The following is a 19,614-nucleotide window of genomic DNA, read 5'->3' on the forward strand; positions in this document are numbered from 1 at the left end:
ACACCGGCCCTCGGGGCCCCCGCCGGGCCGCTTACCTTGACGGCTCCCGGGGCCTCGGCTGGGGCGGGCGCGGGCGCGGCGCGGCGCGGCAGCCGCGGGGCAGGCGAAGCGCACACTGGGCGGCGCCCGGCTCAGGTCGGCGGCGCTGGAGGAAGTGGTGTCGGCCCTGCCCTCCCCGCGCAGCGCGCCGCCGTGTGGCGCCCCCGCGGGGGGACGTGTGGAGGAGGGCTCCTGCGCCTCGGGGGCTGCTGCTTTCCCAGCTCCCGGCTCCGAGCCGCATGTCCCCCGGCCCTCCCCCTCCTCGCCACGCCCTTGAAGGAGGGGGGGGGGGAAAGTTCTTGGTTTTCTAAGTTCTGGGAGAAGCTGGGCCTTCCCGTCTGACCCCTCCCCTCCGCGCGCCCCCTTCTCTCCGAGCGTTCGTTCCCTCGCTCAGCGATCCTGCCTCGTCACTCGGTCCACCCGTGGCTGAGGGATGTGGGGCCACACGACGGCTCCGCAGAAGCCCGACACCCTGAGCGCTGTTGCAACGGTCGGCCTAAGTGTTTGCTTCAAGCCCTTCCGCGCTTCCTCTTTCGGGAGGGTTGAGCAAAGCCGGATCTCCGCGGCGCGCAGCCCACCCTTGGGGGCCTCGGCGCCCGCGTGCCGAGCGCGGACCTCGCCCCGCGCGTGCGCGCAGCTGCCTGGCTCGCCACGCCGCGGGGATGCGCTCCGGCCGGGTGACGCGGCGCGGCTGTCCGAGGTCAGCGATCGGGTGGGTGGGGAAGGGCGCGCTCGGTCCGGGCCATTTCTCAACTGTCGGATTGGCCAACCCCCCTGAAGCTTAACGACACTGAGTTGGCCGGCGAGGCCGTGAAGAAACAGGCACTCGCTGGCGCACACCGCTGCCCGTGGAAACCCAAAAATCCGGTGATCCCCGCGGAGGCGAACTCAGCAATAGCTATTAAACTCACATATGCAGTTATCCTTTGATCCAGAAATCCCACTTCTCAGAATGTATTAGGGTGATAGGAGTGGTGACACGGAGTTTTGCATATATACCCACGCCCATTCTCGGCCGCATGATTTGTAATAGCACAGCACTGACTGGAAGTAACCGGAGGCTGCTCAGAGGGAGGGGGGCCTCCTGAGAGAATGAGGGGAGATCTGAAAATATAGAAGTTAAAAGCACGATTTGTAAATGTGGTTGAATCCAGCTCCTCTTCCCCTATACATACAGCTGTGTCTTTTAGGGCTTATGTGTGGGGAAGGGGGTGGAGAAGACAAAGACATATGCGAGGCACAAAGTAGGTAAATTAAGATAGTTCAATCATTTAATGAAAAAAAAAATTTAAGTATTTTATTTATTCGTGAGAGACAGAGAAAGAGAGAGAGAGAGAGAGGCAGAGACATAGGCAGAGGAAGAAGCATGCTCCCGGTAGGGAGCCCCGTGGGGGACTCGTCGTCCAGGATCATGGCCTGGTCCCAAGGCAGACACTCAACTGCTTAGCCACCCAGGCATCCCTTAACGAAAAACTATTAAACACCTACTCATCTAGGGACAATGGAAATAGTTATGGAGAAAACAATTCCCTGCTCTCCTGGATAGTACTTTCTAGTTGGGAGACAGCAAATTAATATATTTTTTAAAGATTTAATTTATTTATTCATGATAGACACACACAGAGAGAGGCAGAGACATAGGCAGAGGGAGAAGCAGGCTCTGTGCAAGAAGCCCAATGTGGGAATTGATCCTGTAACTTGGGGATCATGCCCTGAGCCAAAGGCAGATGCTCAACCACTGAGCCACCCATGTGTCTCTGCAAATTAATATTTAACTCATGAGTGACATAAGTATTTTGGAGGGAATTAAAAGGTGGGAGTGATGGTAGTGGGGATGGAGCTGTTGTTATTAATTAGGATCATCAAGGAAGATCTTTCTGATATGTGTCACTTGAGCCAGACCTAAATGACTTGAGAAATTAATTAATGTGGATTTTTGAGTGCGAATGTTCAAGGGCTCTGGGTTAAGAGGGTACTTGGGATGCTGGGAGAACAGCAAAGTAGCTAATACAGCTAGAGGAGAACGAGGGGACAGGTGGTATGTGACATCAAAGAGGAAATTGTGGACAGATCATGTGTGGCCTTTCTGGTTGTGGTAGGGACTTCACTGTGAGATAGGAAGCCATTAAAAAGTTGTAGAAAGTAATAGTACTGTATAGAAAGCCAGGGCAAGCAATAGAGTGACTTTCATAAGAGAGGAAGAATGGGCAGGCAATGCCCCTTTGAAAAAGTAATGAAAAGGGGCAGCCCTTCAGAGATTTGGAAAAACATTTCAAGGGAAGGAAGAGCAAGAAAAGCCTTGAGATAGGACCATACAAGGCTAGAAAGAAGGCCAGTGTGACTAGCATATAGCAAAAAAATAAGGCAGTGGTAGAGGATGGGGACAGAGAGGTAAGTGGACCAGATCAGGCAGGGCTTTGGGGTCAGCCTTGAGGACTTTGGGTTTTATTCTGATTGCAATGAAGAGCTATTGGAAAGTTTTTAGGAAGTACGTGGTCTGATTTATGCTGTATGGCATCATGCTGGTTGGTGATTGGAAATAGATCAAATGGGGCAAGGGCAAGACAAAGGGCAATGAGAGATTACTCAGTAGGCTGTAGCAATAGCCATTCAGGTGAAAGATGGTGGTGGCTTTAGTTAGTATTCTAATAGTGGGGATGATGGGAAGAGTTTGGATTCAAGACACAACTTCAGAGCAGAACCAACAGTGTTTGCTAATGGGCTGTTGCAGGAGTGGGGGAGTAGCAGAGTGGCAGAGTGGCAGAAGGGATTAGGAATTGACTGTGAACCGGTGTGGCTGGAAGTCCTGAGAGCTCTAGCGTGAGGCAAGGCTAGACAGAGAAAGGTCAGTAGGGACAAACCGTGTAAAACCATGAAAACCATGTTGAAGATTGTTTTCTCATCCTAAAAACAATGAGATTGTGTTAAAGAATATTTTAAGCTGGCAGGATTTGTATTTTAGGAAAATCACTCTGGCTATAATTGGGGAATTGATCAGATGAGGAGAAGAATGGGTGCAGTAAGATTTCTGAGCTAGGCTGGGTGAGACATTATAATGGTTTGGACTAGATTGGTGACAGTGGAAATGGAAGGAATTGGTGGACCTGAGAGATATTTACAAGGTAGTTGATAGGAGGCTGTGATGACTGGATGTGGACAGAGTGAGGAAGAGGGACGAGCCAAGGATGCCAATTAAGATTCAGGCTTAGAGATAGTGAGTTTTATTTTGACAAATTGTTGACAAGCCTCTGAGACATGCAAGTGGAGACCTCACGTAGAGAGATATATAAGGGTCTGATGCTCAGAAGATGGTTTAGAGTTAGAAATACAGTTTGGGTAATCCACCTATAGGTGGCTATTGAGATGGTTTAGAGAGAAGTGAGTGGGATGAGAGAATGACCCAAGGCTAAGCCTTAAAGAACGTCACCATCAAAGTAGAAGAAGCTTCAGCTTGCAAAGGAGACAGAGGAAGAGCTCTAATGGAGTAGGAGGCAAACCAGGAGAAGGTAGCGTGGAAGTCTCAAGAGTGGGGGTGCTTACCCGTGTCTGGAGATGTTAAGAGTAATGTAAGATGAAGATCAAGATGTGCCCATTAACTTGAGCCTTATTAATGACCACAGAGACCTATTTTATTTATTGTATTTAAATTCAATTAACATATAGTGTATTACTAGTTTCAGAGGTAGAGTTCGTCAGTCGCATATAATACCCACTGCTCATTACATCAAGTGCCCTCCTTAATGCCCATCACTCAGTTACCCCATCTTCTCCCAGCATCCACCTCCCCTCCAGCAACCCTCAGTTTATTTCCTATAGTTAAGAGTCTCATGGTTTGTTTGTCTCCCTCTCTGATTTTGTCTTGTTTTATTTTTCCCTCCCTTCCCCTATGATACCACAGAGACTTATTTTAAATAGCATGTTAGGGCTGGAAGCCAGATGGGTTGAGGAGTAAATAAGGAGAAAGGAATGAAGACTGTGAGCAAAATAACCCTTCTGAATAGTTGTGTGTAAAGAGGAGAAGGATAGGCAAGGTAGAATGTCAGGCATGTGAAACTGAGGAAGATTTTATTGTTGTTTAAATGGTTTTCAAGCAGGAAGAATCCAGATGAGAGGAGGGGTTAAATATTAAAGACAGAGTAGAGATAATTGATGGTGGAAAGTTCTTATGTTTTTTTTCCCTAGTAATTGAAGTATAGTTTACATATAATATTATGTTAGTTTCGGGTGTACAACCCAGTGATTTGACAATTATATACATTATGAAATGCTCACCAAGGTAAGCGTAGTTACCCCCATTACTGTACAAAATTATTGCAATGTTAATGATTATATTTCCCATGCTGTACTTTTCTCCGTATGACTTAATTTATAATTGAAAGTTTGTAGCTCTTAATTCTCTTTAGTGATTTTGCTTAGCCCCACCCTCCTCATCTCTGACAACCACCTGTTTTGTTTTCTGTATTTATGAGTCTGTTTCTGGTTTTTGTTTGTTCATTTATTTTGTTTTTTAGGTTCCACATATAAGGGATATCATATGATATTTGTCTTTCTTTTTGGACTTATTATCCTTACCATAATACTCTCTATGTCCATCTGTGTTATTGCAAATGGCAAGATTTCATTCTTTTTTACAGTTGAGTAATATTCTATTATGTATACATAATATATGTTATACTATATATATATATATATATATATATATATATGCCATATCTTCTTAATCCACTTATTGATGGACATTTAGGTTGCTTCCATGTCATGGTCATTGTAAATAATGTTGCAGTAAGCATAGGGATGCACATATCTTTTCAAATTAGTGTTTACATTTTCAGCTGGTAAATACTCAGAAGCCAAATTACTGGATCATATGGTATTTCTTTTTTTCATTTCTTGAGAAATCTCCATACTGTTTTACAGACTGGCTGCATGAATTTGCATCCTTACCACCAACACACAAGGGTTCCCTATTCTCCACATCCTCACCAACACATTTATTTCTGTCTTTTTGATACTAGCCATTCTGACAGGTGTGAGGTGATATGTCATTGTTGTTTTGATTTGCATTTCCCCAATGATTAGTGACATTGAGCATCTTTTCATGTGTCTGTTGGCCATTTGTTTGTTTTCTTTGGAAAATGTCAATTCAGGTCTTCTGCCCATTTTTTTAAAAAGATTTTATTTATTTATTCATAGAGACACAGACAGAGAGAGAGAGAGAGAGAGAGAGAGAGGCAGAGACACAGGCAGAGGGAGAAGCAGGCTCCATGCAGGGAGCCCAACATGGGACTCCATCCGGGTCTCCGGGATCACGCTCTGGACTGAAGGTGGTGCTAAACCACTGAGCTACCCGGGCTGCCTTCTTCTGCCCATTTTTATTTTTTTAATTTTTTTCTGCCCATTTTTAAATTGCATTATTTATTTTATTGGTGTTGAGTTGTATGATTCTTATATATTTTGGATATTCTTTATCATATATATCATTTACAAATATCTTCTTCCATTCAGTAGGTTGCCTTTTGGTTTTGTCAATGGCTTCCTTCTCTGTGCAAAAGCTTTTGGTTTGATGTAGTTCCAATAGTTTATTTTTCATTTTGTTTCCTTTGCCTGGGGAAGCAAATCCAGAAAAATATTGCTATGGTCAGTGTCCAAGAGTTTATTTTTATTCTATGTTTTCTTCTAGGAGTTTTATGGTTTCAGGTCTCACACTTAGGTCTTTAGTTCATTTTATTTTTGTGTACAATGTAAGAAAGTGAGCCAGTTTTTTTTTTTTTTTTCCATGTGGCTGTCCAGTTTTCCTGCCACCATTTACTGAAGAGGCTCTTTTTGTCCCATTGTATATTTTTGGGTACTTAAATAAGTTAAAATAAGAAAAGTAAGATTTCCTGTATTTTACCAGAAAGGAAGAAGACTGCGTTTAGAGTAGATGAGAATTTTCTTCTTTTTGATAGCTGTGAGATAAGGAAATTCTAATTTGAAACCTCTATTTTCTTTTGTAAGGTAAGAAAAGAAATAATCTTCCGCTGGGAGATAGAAGGGACTATCAAATGGATTATCATAGATTAGGGAAACGAGAAAATTTGACAAGGTCATTGGAGAGAAGGGAGAATGAGTTGACCAGAAAAATTTAATGAAATTTCCAGGCAGTATGAGAATCTATTTGAAATTGACAATGATGGTGTAAGCAATCTGCTCCATCATGTGACTTTCCTGCAAGACTAGGTTCCCTAGGCTTGGAGAAAGTTTAGCTGTGATGGGTAAGGATGGATTATTGTGTTCGGAAAGTAGGTAGATTAAATTTTGCTTCTGGATGTATCAAGATTATGGGTGCTCACGATGTCCAGAATGTGACCGTGGGCCTCCATGGCTGAAGTGATCAAGGAAATGAGAGGCCAAGGGGTTACGTATATCACCCCAGTTACACCTTGACCTGACTTTTTTATGCGAAATGATTGTGCTTACTATTCTACCTTTTATAACTTTGAGTCATCCAGGATTAGGGTGGCTCAGAATTTACTGTTGAGACTGAGCCTCTTCTGAGAGTACCAAAATGCTAACTGAATGAGAATGGCAAGAAACAAGTGTGATACATGACTCTTCCAGACAAACAATGATGACAAGATTTAAAGTCGTCATTAAGAAAGACTGAGATTCAGGTGTCAGGGTTTCAAAATGAGAGAGCAGGACTGACTGTGATTTTTGGAGATGACAGATCTGCAATGGTAGACAGAGAGTTTACCCAAATGGTCTGAGCCTCAAGAGAAATCAGTTTGCTTTTTGCTTTCTTTTCCTTTCAATAAAAGGAGGAGCCATTAAAGGTCTTCCAGTAGTAGTGGGGAAGCTTCACCTTCTAAACTGAAGGAACATGGAGTGTGAGAGAATAAACTACTTTTCCTTGAGAAAGCTACAATGAAAATGCCAAGTTAAAGTTCCAGAACAGAGGAGCACTCTAGAAATTGCCCCATGGTACAGGAGTGGCAGTGAGAGAGTTTGGGATGTGGGGAAGACAAGGGCTGAATGAATCACAGGTGAGGAAGAAGAGAGTATCATGGGATGATAGTATGGAAGAAATTTCTCCTGGTGATCTCTTTGCAGAGGGACTAGTGAAGCAGTCTCCCTGGAGTATCCTACAGAGCATGGTAGTGGCTAGAGAACATGGACTCTGGCACCATAGAAGAACTTAAGTTTAAATTGAGGTGGATTTTAACTGTGTCTTACTACCTTACTGTTTTGGCATGTCCATCAAGTCCAACATGTATTTTGGCCCGTTTCCCTCTGGCTAAAGAGCATTCAGCTTCCGGTAAGGGAATTAAGATTTCTGCCACTTTTGGGAGGGGGGTATGTTTCCCTTTGGCTTAACAATTCATAAAGCTTTGCCTGTTAATTCTATGTGGATTACCCTTAATTATAGGGAATATTTGCTTCTGATTTAGATACATAACTTTTACACTATCTGCAATCCATTTTCCAAAGATGGCATGACCCTATGTCCCTTCCCCATCAAGAGGTGGAGTCCATTTCTCTCCCTCCCCCTTGAATGTGGGTGGGTTCTGTGACTGTTCTGATCAATCGAAGATAGCAGAAGTGATGGTGGGCTTAGCACCTACCGGCTGGGAGCATCATTTCCTACCTCTTTCAGCCCTGAACACTCATGAAGCAGCCTACTCTATCGGAGAGACAGGCCACATAAAGAAGAGAGGCCACCTTAGACATGAGGTGAAGATGCTATCTTGGACACCCAGCCCCATCAAACCTTCAGAAGATTCGAGCCCAAATTACCTAAATGCAGCTACACCAGAGAGCATAGAGAACCAACCAGATGAGCTGAATCAACCTACAGATTCCTGAGAGATAATGAGACATAGCTGTGTTAAGCCTCTAAGTTTTGATTTGTTAAAGCAATAGATACTCAAGACATCTTGAGTACCTCTATGCCTCATGTTTCTGTCGTAGTAAAGCTTCTGTGCTTTTCCTTTTAAAATATTAATTGAGGATCCCTGGGTGGCGCAGCGGTTTAGCGCCTGCCTTTGGCCCAGGGCGCGATCCTGGAGACCCGGGATCGAATCCCACATCGGGCTCCCGGTGCATGGAGCCTGCTTCTCCCTCTGCCTATGTCTCTGCCTCTCTCTCTCTCTCTCTCTGTGACTATCATAAATAAATTAATTAATAAAAAAATATATATTAATTGAGAGGCACCTGGGTGGCTCAGTGGTTGAGCATCTGCCTTCGGCTCAGGTCGTGATCCTGGGGTCCCTCTGCCTGTGTCTCTGCCTCTCTGTGTGTATCTCATGACTAAATAAATAAATAAATAGACAACAAAAATAACTGTGATTTCTATTTTAATCATAAAAATACATAATTAGTATACTACTATTAATATTTTATTTGGTTTTATATATAGTATATGTATTTTTTCTTGCCCGTTAACAAAATGTTCCCTCTGCCTGACCTCTGACCCTCTACTTGTCTTCTGGCCACTGTTTTCAGATATCAATTTCCTGCTTTATACCCTAGTGATAGTCAGTGGGAGGAATACCAAACAGGCTGGATGGAAGAACAGCAGCAGGAGAAGGGTAGAGAAGAAAAGAGAGAGCCCAAGGAGGCTTGGGAGACGATTTTTGGTAGGAAGCTGAGAGAAAAACAGAGAGAAAGATGTCTTTGGGGACACTGCTGGGTATAAGAGGTAGAGAGTGAGAAAGAAGGGAGGAAAGTAATTTGCTTGAAGATTAAACTTGGATGGTTTCTTTGCATCCACACTGCAGAGGCTATGCCTATGGGAGTCCAGTGGTAGGTTACTCAATAAACATTAAGATCTTTGAAATACTGATTATATATATATATATATATATACACACTGTATCGTCCCAGAGCATATGTCTGTAAAGCAGCGATCATGGCTACCCATGGCATAAGTCAAAGGAAGTTCCTGGAGAGAAGCTCTGAGAGCTCACTCAACTCAGACAGGAAGTACAGTTGGGCCACTTCAGGGACTACAGTTAGAAGTAAGGGACCACCAGGAAGTCTTTCCATCTCTTTATTACTTTTCCTTAAGTATTTTTTTATTGTGATAAAATATACATGACATTGGGGCACCTGGGTGGCTCAGTCAGTTAAGCATCTGCCTTCAGCTCATGATCCCAGGGTGCTGGGATCAAGTTCTGCATCAAGCTCCTGTTCCCCAAGAGTCTACTTCTCTCTCTCCTTCTGCCTACTGCTCCCCCTGCTTGTACTCTCTCTCTCTCTCTTTGACAAATAGGTAAAATCTTTAAAAAATACATACATGATATAAGTGTATCATCTTAACCATTTTCAAGTGTACCACTTAGTGGCATCAAATACAATAATAATGTTATTCCACCATTACCACCATCCTTCTCCATGGTAGTTTTCATCTTGTAAAACTGAAACTCTATACTCATTGACCACTAGCTCCCCATTCTCCCCTCCTACAGCCTCTGGCAACCATTCTACTTTCTGCCTGTTCTTCACTATCTCATGTAAGTGGGGTCATATACTTTTTTTTTAAAAAAAGATTTTATTTATTCATGAGAGACACACACACAGGGAGAGGCAAAGACACAGGCAGAGGGAGAGGCAGCTCCCCACAGAGCAGAGAGCCTGATGCAGCACTCGATCCCAGGACCCTGGGATCAAGACCTTAGCCAAAGGCAGACACTCAATCACTGAGCCACCCAGCAGCCCCAATAATATACTTTTTGAAACTGGCTTCCTTTACTTAGCATAATATCCTTAAGTTTCATTCACGCTATAGCTTAAGTCAGATTTTCCTTACTTTTTAAGGCTGAATAATATTCCATTGCATGTATATGCACATTTTGCTTATTCATGCAACTTGGGTTGCCTCCATGTTTTAGCTTCTGTTTTTTGTTTTTAAAGATCTTATTTATTTATTCATGAGAGGCACAGAGAGAAAGACCCAGAGACATAGGCAGAGGGAAAAGCAGGCTCCCTACAGGGAGACTGATTCAGGACTTGATCCCAAGACCCCAGGATCATGCCCTGAGCCTAAGGCAGATACTCAACCACTGAGCCACCCAGGTGTCTCAATGTACAAAATTTTTAACTTTTCTGCAGAGTCCAGTATATGTATCTTTTATTTGGTTGCCTGTATCTTTGGTGTCATAACTAAGAAGTCATTGTGAAATCCAATGTTGTGAAGATTTTACACTATGCTTTCTTCTGAAGTTTCCTGGTTTTAGGTCTTACATTTAAGTTTTGGATACATTTTGAGTTAATATTTGTTTATGTTGTTAGGCAAGGGTCAAATTTTATTTTTTTTTACATGTGGATATCCAGCTTTCCCAGCACCACTTGTTGAAGACTGTCCTTTACTCGTGTTATGGTCTTGGTAGCCTTGTCAAAGATCATTTGATCATATGTGAGAGTTTGTTTTTGGGTTCTCTATTCTATTCCATTGCTCTGTATGTCAGTCTTTATGCTGGTACTACACTGTTTTGATTTCTATAGCTTTGTAGTAAGTTTTGAAATCAGGAAGTGTGTGTCCTCCAACTTTGTTCTTTTTTAAGATTGTTCTGTCTATTATATATGAATTTTAGGATGGGGTTTTTCTATTTCTACAAAGAATCTGTAGAGTGCTTTGGGCAGTATTGACATTTTAACAATATTAAGTCTTCTAATCCATGAACATGGGATTTGATTCCATTTATTTATAATTCTTTAATTTCTTTAAGCAGCGTTTTGTGGCTTTCATTGTACAAGTCCTTCAACTCTTGGTTAATTCCTTAAATTTCTTTCTTTCTTTCTTTCTTACTTTCTTTCTTTCTTTCTTTCTTTTTTCTTTCTTTCTTTCTTTCTTCTTTCTTTCGAGAGTAGAAGTGAGTGGGGCAGATGGGTAGAGAGCAGAGGGAGAGGGAGAGAGAGAGAGTCTCAAGCAGTCTCCCTGCCAAGGGAAGAGCCCAACTCAGGGCTTTGTCTCATGATCCTGATCATGACCTGTGCCAAAATCAGAGTCAGCGGCTTAACCAAATGAGCCACCCAGGTGTCTCAATACTTTATTCTTTTTGATGCTATTGTAGAATTATTTTCATAATTTCCTTTTCAGATGGTTGTTTGTAGAAATGCAACTGATTTTTACATGTTAACTTTGTGTCCTGCTAGTTTGCTGAATTCATTTATTAATTTGAACAGTTTTTTATTTGTTTGTTTATTTTGGTGTGGAATCTTTAGGGTTTTCTATAGAGGAGATCATATCATCTGCAAACAGAAATAATTTTACTTTCTCCTTTCCAATTAAGATTCTTCTTATTTCTTTTTCATGCCTAATTGTTCTGGATAGAACTTCTAGTAATTGTGTTGAATAAAAATAGTGAGAGTGCACATCCTTGTCTTGTTCTTAATCTTAGAGAAAACACTTTCAGTCCTTCACCATTGAGTTTGATTTTTGCTGTGGGTTTTTCAGATATGATTGTTATATATTAGGTTGAGTAGTTTCCTTCTATTCCTAATTTCTTAAGAATTTTTATCATGACAGGATGTTAAGTTTTGTCAAATGCATTTTCTCTATCCATTGAAACGATCATGTGTTTTTTCTTTTCCTTCATTCTGTTAATGTGGTATATATTATATCAGTTGATTTTCATATGCTGAACTCCCCTTGCATTCTAGGAATAAATTCCACTTGATCATGGTGCTTAATCCTTCCAACATGCTGCTGAATTTTATTTGCTAGTATTTTGTTGATTTCATTTCTCTTTTTGTACTCATATGGTTTATGTCTAATATTCTCTACCTAACTGCTTTTTTTCTTCTTTTTCTGTAAATTAACTTTTTTGCCCTACCTCACATATGACCACTCCTTGGAGTAGCTCCCCTGGACTCCAGACTCTGAGAGATATCCATGCAGAAAGTTTGTTGAGAACGATTTTAGAAATGAGGCTTGTAAATGAGTGAGGGAAGAGGGATTGAGAGAGAGAGAAACTAACTACGGTATATTGGCAACAAAAGCCTTAGCCAATTATACAGAGAGCTCTAGGCAAAGGAGACAGGACCTTTGCTTGCCCCATATTAACCAGCCATTGGATACTGACTGTCTTTGGGGAGGAGGGGATGCCCTTAAACAGAGCAGCTCTTTTTGGTCAAGGGCAGTTTCTGGAGAAGGATTCAGATATGAGCAGTGAGCAGCTACCACTACTGTAAAGGGAATATGAACCTTGGGCATCGTAATCCAGATTGACCTCATGTCCCATCTCAAATACCAACTGGAACTGAAGAGAGTCCTTATGTTCCACTTTAAAATTCCTGGGAGCTAGAATCTGATTTGCCATGTTTGATTTGTTATCTTCTGATCAGCTCTGGCTCTGGAAGTGAGTTTATGAGGTATATTATCTCCTGGGATCTAACTGATAAATGTTTGCTAGTATCCAATTATCAAAACAGCTATAATTTGTCTTTGATTGTAAGTGCTGATAAGTAAAGATTTAGTATTCAGTCTCTAAACCAGGTACTATTTGTCTAACATTTTTGTTAAAGAGTAGTTATGATTTTGTTGAAATAGAGGCAAACATTTAGATAAATATGATTCTAAAAGTCAGTGTTTGTACATGTAGGGATGTGTGGGACAAATGGGTGGACAGGTCATGTAAAAAAAAAGCTCACATTTATTCAAAAGATTGAATAGTTACCTTTTTTTAAAAAAATATTTTATTTATGTGAGAGAGAAAGAGGGAGAGAGAGAGAGCATGAGTGTGGGGAGAGGCAGGGAGAGAGGGAGAAAGAAGCAGACTCCCTGCTGAGCACAGAACCCAAGGCAGAGCTGAAGTCAGACACTGACTGAGCCACCCAGGTACCCCATTACCTTTATTTTAAAAAGATTTTTATTGGGATCCCTGGGTGGCACAGCGGTTTGGTGCCTGCCTTTGGCCCAGGGCGCGATCCTGGAGACCTGGGATCAAATCCCACATCAGGCTCCTGGTGCATGGAGCCTGCTTCTCCCTCTGCCTATGTCTCTGCCTCTCTCTCTCTCTCCGTGACTATCATAAATAAATAAAAAATTAAAAAAAAAAGATTTTTATTATTAAGTAATCTCTTCACCCAACATGAGGCTCAAACCCACAGCCCCATTAAGAGTCACATACTTTTTAAAGATTTTATTTTTCTCAAAAAAAAAAATTTTTTTTTTATTTTTGAGTGATCTCTCCACCACAATGTAGGGCTCAAACCCACAACCTCATTTAGAGTCACATTCTCTACTGACTGAGCCAGCCAGGCACCCCTGAATCTTTACCTCTTAAAAGCATTTTTGTTTGCCATGTCTATAGTTTTACCTTTTCCAGAATGTCATATAAATGAAATCATATAGTATGTAGCTTTTCAGATTGGTTTTATCCACTTAGCAGTATGCATTTAAATTGATCTAAGTTTTTGTGTGGCTTCATAGCTCATTTATTTTATTACTAAATAGTATTCTATTAAATAGATATATTGTAGTTTGTTTATCCATTCACCAAGGACATTTTAATTGGTCACAGTTTTTGGTGGTTATGAGTAAAACTGCTTTAAACATTAAAACTGCTTTAAACAAACATTTCATATCAGTTGGCTAAATTCCTGGTAGCAGGGTTTCTGGATCATATAATAAGACTATGTGGGATCCCTGGGTGGCGCAGCGGTTTAGCGCCTGCCTTTGGCCCAGGGCGCGATCCTGGAGACCCGGAATCGAGTCCCACGTCGGGCTCCCGGTGCATGGAGCCTGCTTCTCCCTCTGCCTGTCGCTGCCTGTCTCTGCCTCTCTCTCTCTCTCTCTCTCTCTCTCTCTCTCTCTCTGTGACTATCATAAATAAATTTAAAAAATTAAAAAAAGACTATGTATACTTTGTATGAAATTGCTAAACTGTCCTCCAAAGTAGTTGTGTCTTTTGTATACCGATCAACAATAAGTGTTCTGTTGTTCTGCATCTTCACTAGCAATTGGCATTGTCAGTTTTTTGAATTGTAGCCATTGTTAATAGGTGTGTGGTGGTATCTCATTGTCATTTTTTGTTTGTTTGTTTTTGTCTGTTTTTTTTATTTACTCATGAGAGCCAGAGACAGAAAGGCAGAGACATATAGACAGAGGGAGAAGCAGGGTCCTCTCAGGGAGCCTGATGCGGGGACTCAATTCCTGGGCCAGGATCAACCGCTGAGCCACTCAGGCATACCTCTCATTGTCGTTTTGATTTGCATTCCCCCAATGATATATGTTGTGTATCTCTTAATATGCTTGTTTATTATCTGTATTTTTTTTTTTTTTTGGTGAGGTGTTCATTTAGATCTTTCGCCATCTCTTTCTTTCTTTCTCCTTTTCTTTTCTTTCTTTTCTTTTCTTTCTTTCTTTCTCTTTCTTTCTTTCTTTCTTTCTTTCTTTCTTTCTTTCTTTCTTTCTTCTTCTTTCTTTCTTTCTTTCTTCCTTCTTTCTTTCTTTCTTTCTTTCTTTCTTTCTTTCTTTCTTTCTTCTTTCTTCTTTCTTTCTCTTTGCTTTGTTGTATTATTGTTGGAATGTAAGAGTTCTTTGTTTATTTTGAGAATGCTAAAATGTTTTAAAGTGTTTTATTTATTCATTTGAGAGAGACAGAGAGTGAGCGAGAATACAAGCAGGGTGGAGGGTCAGAGGGAGAGGGAGAAGCAGACTCCCTACTGAGCAGGTAGCCTGATGCAGGGCTCTATCCCCGGACCCTGGGACCATGACCTGAGCTGAAAGCAGATGCTTAACTAACTGAGCCACTTAGGAGCCCCAAAATTTTAATATCCAATTTCTGCTCACTCAATATTAATCCTAGCAAGGTCTAAAAAACCTCTTCCACCCCCATTTCCTTTCACACAGTGATAGCAAATGGCAGCTACCACCAGTCAGCTTTTGTATGAAAGAAAAGTGAAAAGTTGTTTAGTGCTATCAGTATGAAGTGTGACTATGCACACTATAAAATCGATACTTAAAATCTTTTTGTCTATTAAAAGAGGCCAAGTGTTTTATCCAGTATGATTGTCAATGCTAGGTGCACATTGGAACCACTGGTGGAGCCATAAAAAGTACTGATGCCTTAGGTAAAATCCTAAAATAAGTGTTGATATCAAAACCAACTAAAACCATATGGGACACTACTATATACCCACTAGAATGGCTGAAATTAAAAAGATTGATCATACTAAATATTGGCAAGTGTGTGGAAGAACTGGAACTCTCATACATTGCTAATGGGAGCAGAAATGGTACAACCACTTAGAAATTAGCAGTTTATTGAAAGGTGAAACACACTCACTATATGACCTGGCCATTCCATTCCTAGTATCTATCCAAGAGAAATAAAAGCATATGTCCACCCAAAGACTTGTTACATGTCTATACACAGCAGCTTTATTTGTAATAGCCCCAAATTGGAAACAACTCAAATCCCCATCATAGGTGAATGGATAAACAAATTGTGTAATAATTGTTCTATGGAATACTACTCTGCAAAAAAAGGAATAAACTATATGTGTGCAGTTTGCTATATGTCAATTGTACCTCAGTAGAGTTATAAAAAAATCTTTTGCATCTTGGACTGTTATTTAATTCATGATTTCAAAAATGTAATTTAAAAACATATATTAAATTTTAGTTAGAATCTTATTCATTGAAAATAAGGGGAAATCTGAATTGTCTATGATATTAATGTTTATAACAAATATTGATGAATAAGGAAGGATCACTGCTTTAGATTTTCCAAAAATGAACATTTTATTGTTGGAAGCCTTGATCTAAAATATAAATGGGAAAGAGAGAGAGGGAACATAAAATTGTATGGGAAGAAATAAGGTATCAAATACCACAAACTTTTTAGAAGCTCTGTCTAATCCTACAGGTGACAACATGCTATTGGATACTGCAGAGCCTTACAGGTACTTAAGGACAGTGTTGAGGTAATAGTAGGTGTGTTTCTATAGCAAGAGTGTTTTATACCAGGACTAAACACTGAAAAAAAGCATATGGCTTAAGGAACACTGGTGTTATATATTTTAAAAGTTTAGAACACAAAATTTGCTACAGGTCTTTTACTCCAAGTTCTTTTATCCTCCTTTTTGCCAGATCCATATGGCTTTTGGTAATAGAAGCCAAAACACATGAACTTCTCAGACTATCTAGCAAAACTCCATTTCAGGTAATTTTTGGGAGCAGCATGAGATAGAGTTTGGGCTTATTGGCCACTATATGTCTTGCCTCCCTGAACTGTCATTCCTTGTTTACATAAAATTTAAACTTGCCTTTGTTAGGATAAAATTTGAACTCCTAGGCATGATCGCTAAGACTTTATCAGATCTGGTGCCAACCCCACTTCTCCAACTTCTTCTAGCTCAAGCCATATTGTCTTCCTGTCTGTTCTTGAAAATTAAGATGCTCTTTGCTGCCTGGAATGCACGTCTCTGGTTGTTTGCTTGAATGACATCTTTTCATCCTTTCAATCTCAGGTTTATGATGACCTCTTGCTTGTGTTAAGTAAGTTCCCTGAAGACATGGAAAGTAGCTGAAGTAGGGGTTAAGGTGCAGGTTGGAGGTAGGAGACTGAGGAGACCCAGCAAGGCTCCATTTCTCCCAGCATATTTTCCTAAACTGGTGCCTTTTCTATGAATTGTGTGAAATATTGCATTTAAACACCACAATCAGACTGTACCTGTGATCAGACTGAAATAGAAGGAGGTCAGGGGATCCCTGGGTGGCACAGCGGTTTGGCGCCTGCCTTTGGCCCAGGGTGCGATCCTGGAGACCTGGGATCGAATCCCACATCGGGCTCCCGGTGCATGGAGCCTGCTTCTCCCTCTGCCTGTGTCTCTGCCTCTCTCTCTCTCTCTCTCTCTCTCTCTCTCTGACTATCATAAATAAATAAAAATTTAAAAAAAATTTTATAAAAAAAAATAGAAGGAGGTCAGAAGATGGTGTTTATTAAAAAATATTCTCACCCTACCCTTAACTGTAACATGAAGCCAATAGGAATGTTTTCTTGCCTGAATCACAGGGTTGGTGTTTAGATAACACATGCAAGATTGCTTCAAAAACTGTAGACAGGAATAGATGTTAGTAATTTCAGGCTAGTGTGTTCTTCACACTGTAGAGGTGCCTTCCCTTGTGAAGGTCTTTTGCCAAGGACAAAGCAGTCAGCTCAGTGTGCTCCAGAAGAAGCTCTTGGTAGGCATTTCATTGCCTGCTCTGGGACCCCAAGGGACTCTGCACTTCATTGCTGCTCCTGCAGCAATCCTCAGACATTAAGTTAATAATAATAATGTTTATTCCATTCTCTCAATGAACATAGCAAAGAGATATATTTTAAATGGGACTTTTCTCCTTCCCTCCTTCCACTCTCTTTCTCCCTTACCTTTCCTCCCTCTCTATGTCCCTGCCATTTTCCCTCCCTTCTCATCTTTGTCAGTTGAAGAAGGAATCTGGGCAAAGTGAAAAACTCTATATGAAAAAATGAATTTCAGTAAAATACATGGCAGAGGCTGTTGGTATAATAAAATGACTAAGCAGAGTTGCTAAGACCCCCACCAAATCTATCTCCACTCCTTCTAGTTTGCTTTGCTTTATCCAGTTTTATATCCTATGATCTCAGGTAAAAGTATAAAACAATTCACTGCTGGGAATTTAATTTTCTAATTAGAACCACATCAAATATATCTCTCTGTTTTTTAATTGTAGCTCATTCTCAACAGGGGATAAAACCCATACGTATGTCTTTCTCTCCTGAATCAATCAGTGAGATCGTAATTGGTAAAATCACTGCTTCTGTCTACAGTTCTCTTAAATTTCAGTTTCCATCCTTTTCTTGACAGATTCTAAGTTATTTTTATTATTTTAAAAAGGAATCTTACTCAGTTTTTTTCCTTAGTGTATCTTTCATGATGATGTGATTCTCTTTCATTTGAATCTGGTGAAGCTAATCCCAGCAGATTCCCAAAGGCAGGGTCACACAGTCTGGGGCCCCTGGCCCTCATCCCCTTCAGTCTATGGATCCTCTTGTGGTTGAAAATTCTCTATCCTACTTTGCCATTCTAGGCACACAGGAGAAACACCTGGCTAATTTCCATATCATGCTGGATAAAGATTCTGCATCTGCTCCCAGTGTGTATGTGTGTGTGGGGGTGTTCTCTAACCAACATGCAATTCTAAGACATTAGATGGACATCCTATCGTTCAACTCAATTCTGATACCACAGATTAAGGATTAGTCCTACAAGCCTGCCCCTCCCCCGCAACTTCAGATGCCAGTGTCACCTGGGATCCTGGCTCACCAGCTACAGATTGGAGGTTCCCACAGCTCCCTCCTTCGGTTTGGCTAATTTGCTAGATTGGTTCACAGAACTCAGGGAACCAGTTTACTCCTTGGATTACTGGCTTATTATAAAAGGATATAACCTGGGAACAGCCAAATGGAAGAGATGTATATGACAAGGTATGGGGAAAAAGTCACAGTTACCATGCTCCCTCTGAGGGCACTGTTCCCCCCCCAAATCACCACAAGTTTCACCAACCAGGAAGCTCTTTGAACCATGTCCTTTGTTGTTGTTGTTCTTTTTAAGATTTTATTTATTCATGAGAGACACACAGAGAGAGGCAGAGACACAGGCAGAGGGAGAAGCAGCCTCCCTGCAAGGGGTCTAATGCAGTACTTGATCCCAGGACCCCAGGATCACAACTGGAGCCAAAGGCAGATGCTCAACCACTGAGCCACCCAGGTGCTCCCAGTCCTTTGTTTTTTTTAAAATGGAGGCTTCATTACATAGGCATGTTTGATTAAATCATGGGCCTTTGATGATTGATTCTAACTTCTACCCCCTCTTGCCTCCCCAGAAATCAGGTGGTGGGACTGAACATTCCACCCCTCTATCCATGGTTGGTTTCACTGGCAACCAGCTCCCAACTTTAGGTACTTTCCAAGTCACCTTGTTAACATAAACCCAGTTATGGTGAAAAGGAGCTTGCTATGAGCAACAAGACATCTATATCACCTTTATGGCTCTGAAGTGATTTCAGGAACTGAGGACAAAAGACCAAATATTACAGCAAAAGATGCTCCCATTGCTCTTGCTTCTGAGGAAATTCCAAGGCTTTTAGGAGCTCTGAGCCAGGAATCAGGACAAAGATAAAATATGTATTTTTACAAATCACAACAATACGCGATCTGAGATTTTCTCACAATCTCGGGGATTGTGAGAGGCATTTCTTAACCCATCTTCTTTGGCTTGCTAGGCAGTTGTCTCTACTCTCCCAATTGTGGGGGTTTGGGGGACACTGGCTCCTTCTAAAAGCAACCAGGATGGAATCAGGTTATAGATCCACCTGAATCAAAACTCTCATTTTTGCGGACTTGGCTGAAAGTTTGGTCAACCCATGCCAAGTGCCTTCTCTGTTCCTCCCAGACTCTATCCTGCCACCCAAGCTTTAACCAGAGGTTAGAAATGCAAGTAGGAAAAATGAATTCTGCTCAATTACATAAAATTTCAATTTTTTTCTTATATTTTGTGTTAGAGACCATCACTAAGATCCAATATTCACCACCTTCTTCTATAATACGGAGTTTTGGAAAATGT

General features: G+C 41.2%; 1 protein-coding gene and 1 long non-coding RNA gene across 3 annotated transcripts in view; one reads left to right on the forward strand and one right to left on the reverse strand.

The window, feature by feature from the left end:
* APBB1IP (amyloid beta precursor protein binding family B member 1 interacting protein) overlaps nt 1-653 on the reverse strand; it is a 99,478-nt gene extending 98,825 nt beyond the window's left edge. Inside the window, exon 1 of one of the 2 annotated variants that reach the window (XM_038529749.1) lies at nt 443-653. The gene's annotated coding sequence lies outside the window, so the exon portion shown is untranslated. Of the gene's footprint in view, nt 1-35; nt 92-442 lie in introns of those variants that run through there. The other variant, XM_038529748.1, reaches the window with a different exon arrangement.
* A 97-nt stretch (nt 654-750) lies between these two features.
* The window catches only part of LOC119870094, a 43,271-nt gene continuing 24,407 nt past the window's right edge, over nt 751-19,614 (forward strand). The window contains exon 1 of the long non-coding RNA XR_005355164.1: nt 751-906. This is a non-coding gene — a long non-coding RNA (uncharacterized LOC119870094). The remainder of the gene's footprint in view (nt 907-19,614) is intronic.

Source organism: Canis lupus, chromosome 2 (assembly GCF_011100685.1).
Source record: "Canis lupus familiaris isolate Mischka breed German Shepherd chromosome 2, alternate assembly UU_Cfam_GSD_1.0, whole genome shotgun sequence".
Taxonomy (NCBI): domain Eukaryota; kingdom Metazoa; phylum Chordata; class Mammalia; order Carnivora; family Canidae; genus Canis; species Canis lupus.